We start from the raw sequence: 8497 nt of genomic DNA, 5'->3' as shown, positions 1-8497 counted from the left end.
TCAATCAGTGATGTAATGTAACGCACCGCATCGTATTTATCTCAATTCTCGATACTATTTGTCCAATTATGACACAATATCATCTTCAGATAATATTATATTTTTGCATGGTATAAATATTATTTATGTTCACTAATTTTGCATTACTAGAAGCATTGAAACATTAAATTACAAATAAATAATCAAGTAATATACGAATTAATTACATCATTGTATAGGCTACTATTGAAAAGTTTTTTGAATATTTTTGCATGGATCAAAATGAAATATTTTTTATTTATAACGAATAACAGAAACATATACACATATAAACCCTATAAGCTACACATAATTGATAATGGTTTCATATTCGTGTATTTACTTCAAAACGAAATGTTTTCAATTTATTGTGTTGATATAATTAATAATATGCTAAAAAATTAAGATATATTTTTTTCTATATTATTTTAATTTTTAAGCCTATTACGAATAAATTAATCAATATTAAAAGTTTATTGTAAAAGGGAATTGATAGGGCAAATTTTTTGTTCCCGCCAGATGGAACACGTTAGTGCCGGCTGGTAAAACCAGTCGGTACTAACTTTGCACGTTAGTACTGGCTAGTTTTACTAGCCGGCACTAACCTGTACTGCTGACGTCATCGAGGGCACATTAGTGCTGGCTGATAAGGCCAGCCGGCACTAACCTTACCACCGCCCCCAACTATTCCCCTTAATTCATTCCTTCTCTCCGACACCTCACCAATTTCAGATCGACGTCGTCCGGGTGTGCCCCTGCTCCCGCGCTCGCCAGCTTGCGGCGCCGCCAACGCCGTCCCCGGCCGCGCGTTGGTCCCCGGCCGGCCCTCGCCCCGCGAGCTCTGCCACGCGTCGCGTCTTCATCCTGCCCCGCGGTGCCGCACGCCTCATCGTCCTCGCGTCCCCCGCGCACGCTGTGCCGGTGCCTCGTCCTCGGCGGCCGCCTCGACGCTCTGCCCCGGCCGCCGCCCGGCCCCGACCTCGCTCGTCGCCACCGTCCCCGGCCGGCCAGCTGCCCCCGCGCCGCCTCGGCTTCGCCATCCTTGGGCCCGCGCCGCCCCTCGCCGCGCCCGGTCTGCGCTGCCGCCCCTCCTCGTCCCCGTCGACGTCATGGCTGCGCCCTGCAAGGTGACAATATAAGATGTTCTGCCCATATTAAACTTTGGTTCCTGACAATTTTTCCATATTACGTTCGGTCTGAATACTCGCTAGGTGGCTCCGATCGAGCAGTGACAACAGTGCTGTACCGCTCAAGCAGTATTGCTGCACCCAGCTCTCAGTTCAGAGCAAAGTAAGCAGACCATCCTTGTTTGATTATCCATTCGCCCCCTTTAGCGTTTGTTGGCCACTTGTGTTGATTTGACTCTACTGGAAGCATCATAATAAATCGCCACAGCTAAGTTCATTTCAGCGTGCGCAGTATTGCTAAGCTCTGAGTGTCAAAAGCATCCATAGGCTTGGTTTCTATTTACGGTTTACACCTCTTTGCACTCCACGCAGATGTCGACAAACGGGATCAGCAAATAAAGGATATTCACTTCTCGGTTTACATCTCATTTGCTAGCTCTATTAGTTGTTGCTGCGTGGATCGATTGATCAGTTTTGCAGCTCTATCCTCCATATCCTGGTGCCACGCGATCGTCTCTACCGGCATAGAGGAGTCGATCTCCACGTGGATATGTTTAGTTAGATTGAATGGCTGCTGTTTAGTTAGATCTCGGTATGATTGAATGGCTGCTGTTTTCTCAGCCCTTCTGTGAATTACGTGCTGCACACAATCAATAGTTTCTTATTTCATTTCCCCTGACAGAGACAGGTGTTTAGTAGTTGGTTGCATCGGATCAGTCTCAGTCTAAGTTGAGGATCAAGTTTTTGGGAAATTTGCTTGAAGTTTAGTAAAGTTAAAAATGTATTTGTTTCTTGCAGATTTGTTGATCATGCTCATTCCATTAATCTAGAGACTATTTTTTTGAACTTAATTAGACACTATTTTTATCTACAATGTTCTCGGTCCATTGCCAGACCTGTATATACTAGGAGGGCAAGCGCGCTTAGCGGCACCCCTTGTCTGTACATGCGCAAAAACTTGGAAACCACATGTTGGGCCACGGATAAGATTGACGTTGTCGGCATGGTATATTATGCTCTGCACCAACATTAATTTCAAGGCTAAGAGGAGCCTGATCATGGCTTCATATTGTACATACATTAGAGTGTTTTTTGAGGCACCTAGCATGCATAAAAAACAACATGTTGATGCAGTCCTCAAACTTGCCATCACCAAGACTGGAAAGTGTGACAGGAGCCTTCGATAGGGAAAAAATGAGTAAATTAGTTGTCCTTTGACAGCAGTGTAGATTGAAGATACCATTGTTATTCTTGTTTTAATATTTTCCATTAATAAAGCCTTAAAAAAACCTAACCTAGGTCTACTGAAGATATGGTAGTGTTCTTGAGCATTATTTTTTATTAACAAATCATCCTTCTGTCACATTTGCGCACCTAACCTAGGATCAAATAAATAATAGGACTGTGCCACATTTTTTATTACCATGATGAAATAATGTTTACGCCCTTTATAGGACTGTGCCAGAGTGTCGGTCATACAAATGAATGTCCTTTCTGTCTTTATGTTTCCAGTCATGTTTCTGTATTGGTACATGTACACCAAAACAATGAAACCATGTTCCACTAGCCTCTCCTTGTTCAGATTCGCTACCTAGCAAGGATAATAGGAATCATGTAGCTATGGGCCGCCCATGTGGAAAATTATCATACAATTATTCAGTAGTTCTCTGCCGATTGAATAAAAAAATCGACGAAGCATTTATGAATATAAACTAGTGTACAATATTTTTTTTTAAATACATGCGTGCCGCATGCATATTTTTACTAGTAGTAGAAAATATTTAATGTTTTTATTGTTTCAGGTACTGGAAATGGATCATACGGACAACCAAGACGAGTTAATGCACGAGCTCATTCGTGGTAGTATTGGGTACATTGCTCCAGAGTCTGATGAGGACGAGAACGATGGCAGCCAATTTTTAAACTTGTATTATCATGGCAGCGAGGAGCAAGATATTAGTGGGGAGGAAGAAGAAAATGTCGAGGAAGCCGAGGTATAAAAGTTTAGATATTCTTTCAGGCATCAGGATAAACATTCAAAGATTCTTGTTTGTGACACATGCGGCCCAGCTGCGAACTATTTGTGTTATGTTGCTAGCTTTATTGATGATTTCAGTCCTTGTGTAAGCAATCGTGCTCCTGCTAAAAATTCTCATGAATGTTTCAGTCAATAAGTTACCTAATATCATGATAATTTTCGATCTGGAACCCTTGTTCAAAGGGATATCCATCATTGAATGTTTACTTAATTGTTCAACATTCAAAGATTTTATGATGTTTTCGAAACAATACGTACAAGTGAACCGTTGTGAAGAAAAAAAGCTAGCTAAACTTGTTTGCGGGTTATGCGGGTTACGCATACCTGCCGCGACGTCCACTAGTTGCTAGCAACCCGCTTGATTAATTTGCGGACAGTCACGAACCCGCTTATATATATATATATATATATATATATATATATATATGTGTGTGTGTGTGTGTGTGTGTGTGTGTGTGTGTGTGTGTGGACAACTTGTATTAATTTTTAGATATTCTTTCAGGCATCAGGATCGACGAAGAATAACGGAAACGTGGCTCCAAGAGGAAGATGGTAGGATGTACGACCATCACAGAGATCGACGAAGCAACCGGCGAGCCACTAGCCCCTTGTCAAATTAAGACGACATTTGTAAATCAATTGGGATATCTTGTTAGGGAAAGCATCCCCATAAAGTACAAGCTTTGGAAGCGAAATAAAGTCTCTGATCCACCTGAAGATATCGTGCCAGATTCAGAGAAAGATTTGTTATGGAAAGAGGTGTCGTTGCACTTCAACTTTCCCCCAGGCAAAGCTGACAAAGTAAAGGGATGGGCATTTAAGAAGATGGCAATTCAGTTCGGCTCGTTCAAGAAAAAATTGGTGGCAAACTTTGTCAACAAGGGCCTCACACTAGATTTTGATAAAGTCTGGAAGAAGCAACGAGAGTGGTGGAATGAATTCGTGAACTACAAGGACAGTGCTGACAGCATGGCAGTCTCGATTCAAGGCAAAATTAATGCTAGCAAAAAGATAAACTTCCATAAACTTGGGCCTGGAGGTTATAAGGTTGCTATTCCGAAATGGAAAAAGATGGAAAATGATTTAATTGCAAAAGGAATCGTACCGCAGATCTTAAGTTGGCCCAAACGAGCAAGGTATTACTTCTATGCTCATGGAGGCACACTAGACCCCGACACTGGAATGTTTGTGACTAGCGACATACTAAGATAGGCTGCCCAAAGACTCAATGACGCAATGAGGCGTACAGAAGAAGGAACCTTCCACCCCAACAGAGAGAATGATGAGCTAACTTACTGTTATCGCCATAAATTAATAGGATTAATTTATGGGCCGAAAGCAAGATGAGCTTAAAGCAGAAGATTGAAGAAGGCTTGTAAATCGGCTCCTGCGTGAGCATTTGGGCTACATGGGCTATGTATCTTAGATTTAGTTCAAGATTAGAGATAGAGTCCAATCGGGACAAGATTAGTTTAGATTGTTTCCCAAGTCTCCGGACTATAAATATGTACCATATGTTATTTGTAAGAAGAGAGAGAACGTCATCACGTCTCACAAACAACAATCTCGGCGCATCGCCACCCCTAATCCTAGGGTTTCATCCAAGTAAGCGCCATGCTGCCATGATCGCTTCTCGCGATCAGGACAGTATTGTTCTTGCTTTTACCTTGGTATTACTCGTACTGAAGCGTTTTTTATGGCGAGTAATGCTAGTTATACTGGTATTCGTAGCATGGCTTTTAGTAGATCTGTTGTGCTTTGTTGAAGATCAAATCCGATGATGAGTTTCACTGGGGGCAGAATAGCAACAAGCTTTCGATGAAATCAAAGAATATTTGTCAAAGCCTCCAGTGTTGGTTCCTCCTCAGCAAGATAGGCCGTTCTACGTGTACCTGTCCGTGGGTGACACGTCCATTGCTTCTGTGTTAGTCCAGAAGCACGACGGCCAGGAGAGGGTGGTTTTCTACCTCAGCAGACGTATGTTAGACACCGAGACTAGGTATCCTGAAATCGAGAAGCTTTGCCTTTGCTTGTTCTTTACATGTACAAAGATTCGTCATATTTTGCTCTCGGCGGAAACAATTGTCATATGCAAATCGGATGTCATAAAGCACATGTTGTCGGCTCCTGTCCTGAAAGGCCGGCTTGGAAAATGGATGTTTGCATTGTCAGAGTTCGATATCCGATACCAGCCTGTGAAAGCAGTCAAAGGACAAGCACTGGCGGATCTTGTTGCAGACAGGATCAGTACTGATATTGCTGCACTATTTATTCATGTTTGGGCTATGTTTTTTGATGGATCGGCCTGTGATGATGGATGCGGTGTGGGAATTCTGTTAGTATCGCCTCGAGGGGCGACTTACTCCTTCTCCATCAGGATGACTGCCCCATGCACCAATAATTTGGTAGAATATGAAGCCGTTCGCAAAGGGATGGAACTACTCCTCGAAGCTGGTGCAGAAGCGGTGGAAATTTTTGGAGATTCAAAGCTGGTGATTTCTCAACTCACGGAAGAATATAGATGTGAGAGCGAGGCTCTTTTTCCGATATGGATACAGTGCCGTGAGTTGATGTCACAATTCAGGTACATCAATTTCCACTGGATACGCAGGACTCTGAACAATGAAGCCAATGATTTGGCACAGATGGCTTCCGGGTACAGGGAAACAACCGATGGAGTCGATGTAGAGGTTCAGTTTCTAGAACCCGGAGACTGGAGAGCCGATATCTTCAATTACTTGAAGGATTCGGCTCGAGGGGCACCCAGAAGGATAAGACTCAAGGCCATGAAGTATGTTCTGATAGGGGATGACATGTTCTACAGGACCTTGGAAGGACTACTGCTTAAATGTCTGGGTCCTTCAGAGTCAAATCGGCTCTTGCATGAGGTTCATGAAGGAGCCTGCGGTACTCACCAATCGGCTCACAAGATGAAGTGGCTGATTAGGCGATCGGGTTATTACTGGCCCACTATGCTTGAAGATTGCTTCAAATATTACAAAGGATATCAGGCATGTCAGAGGTTTGGCAAAATTCAGATAGTGCCAGCATCAGTATTGAATCCTATCATCATGCCGTGGTCATTCAAAGGTTGGGCCATGGACATGATTGGTCAGATCAACCCGTCATCCAGCAAGGGTCACCAATGGGTCTTAGCTGCTACAGATTATTTCACAAAGTGGGTAGAGGCTGTGCCCATGAGGACAGTAGCGTCAAGAGATGTGATCAGCTTTGTTAAAGAGCACATCATTCACAGATTTGGGATCCCTCGGACCATTACGACCGATGGAGGATCGGTCTTTATATCAGAGGAATTCAGGAAGTTTGCCGATGACATGGGAATTAAGCTGATCAGATCATCTCCATACTATGCCCAAGCTAATGGATAGGCTGAAGCATCCAACCAGAGCCTCATCAAGCTCATAAAGAGAAAGATCGATGAATATCCTAGGCGCTGGTATGAGGTGTTGTCAGAAGCTTTGTGGGCGTATCGTATTTCATGTCACGGGTCCACCAAGACATCGCTGTGCTACCATGGGAGATCACGGCCGGATCAAGGCGTGTTGAGTTTCAGAATGATCTATCTGCTGAATAGTATGCAGCCTTGATGAATGATAATGTCGAGGATCTGACAAAGCTAAGGCTTTGGTCCCTGGAGAAGATCAAGGAAAATAAGGCTAAAGTTGCTCGTGCATACAACAAAAAGGTCAAGCCTAAGGATTTCCAGGTTGGAGACTTGGTTTGGGAGGCAGTATTGCCATTGGGAACTAAAGATAAAAAGTTTGGTAAATGGTCTCCAACTTGGCATGGGCCGTACAAGGTTGATCAGGTTTTGCCTGGGAAGGCATACATGCTCGAAGAATTGGACGGCGTCATGTTTCCTGTTGCTGTCAATGGCCAACACCTCAAGAAGTATTTCCCGAGCATGTGGGAGAGCGAGTAACAAGAGCCGATGAGATCCATCTGGCTGTAATCATGACAGGCCAACACATTGAGTTGGCCGGTAAAAAAAATGAAAGAGGCCAACACGTTGAGTTGGCCAGTAAAAAAAAGATGAAAGAGGCCAACACGTTGAGTTGTCTAGTAAAAAAAAATCATGACAGGCCAACACGTTGAGTTGGCCGGTAAAAAAAATGAATGAGAGGCCAACACGTTGAGTTGCCTAGAAAAAATGCATATGAGAAGCAAGACAGCCAATGTGTAACCATCGACTTAAGGTGTTTTTAAATAAGTACAAGTTTCAAGTTTTAACAGGCAACATCAAGTGTTTTCTGAATAGTTCTACTAGTTCAGGAATTCTTCTATGGCATGGATGGCTTCTGCACGTACGGTGTCTGCTCGTGCTATGATCGCTTCGTCATCCTTGTCATCGCCTGTACTATCTGCCGACTCAAGGTGTTGATCTCTGCAAACTCTGCTTGTATCTGCTCGGTTATTTCCTGAGTTTCTTGTTCGGAGTTTGCGATGGAAGTTTCCTCGGCCTGGATGAGTTTCTTGGTGGTACGAACCTTTTCTTCGAGTTCTACCAGTTCTTTCTTCAGGAGATCGAGTCGGTTCATGTTGGCAGACACGTCAGCTTTGATATCTAGAGTTGCCTTCTTCTGGTTGAGGGCCTTGCACTTTTGAGCAATGTCAGCGTTTAGAGAAGCTTGAGAGCGACATGCTTCTATTCTTTGTCGTGCTTTATTCACTTCTACTCGGAAGAATGGAAGATTGCTGGATGGCCAAAGTTTGATTTGCAATGGCTCCGGGAGTTGGGATTCTATTTGCTCGAAGATGTTCTTTATATTACTGGAATTATCAACCAGAGTAGTAATCGGAGCAGATAGTAGATCCTTGATGAGACGAAGCTGATGTGCCAAATTAGCCGATTGCTGCAAAGATGGTGCTTTTGCTCCAGGGACAGTCAGACCCATTGATGCTGGGTCAAAGGAAAGCAAACCTGAAATATCAAAGCCCTATGGACATATCTGAAGTTAGAGCAAGGTACGTTTATGAAGCTATCGGCTGATTCAGAATTGGTTTTTGTAATGTTACCTGTTCTAAAGAAGAAGTGTTGGGCGGTTCAAGAGCGATCGTCCTGTTAGAGCTTGTGTTAACATCAAGAGCATCAACTGTATCAGCTTGTTCCTCATTTGCCTCCGTCAGTGCATTAGGAGTAGCAGTTATCCCATGTTGTACTTGGCTTTCTGCATTAGGGATTTCTTCAACTGCATCCTGAAAATAGAATTACAGTCAACCAGAATACATACATACGCAGTAAGGAAGAGGTTTTAGAAAGATAAGTTACCTGGTTGGTGTTGGACTCTGATGG

The sequence above is a fragment of the Panicum virgatum genome, chromosome 8K (assembly GCF_016808335.1).
Source record: "Panicum virgatum strain AP13 chromosome 8K, P.virgatum_v5, whole genome shotgun sequence".
In the NCBI taxonomy this organism is placed as follows: Eukaryota; Viridiplantae; Streptophyta; class Magnoliopsida; order Poales; family Poaceae; genus Panicum; species Panicum virgatum.
This window is presented reverse-complemented; position numbering follows the sequence as displayed.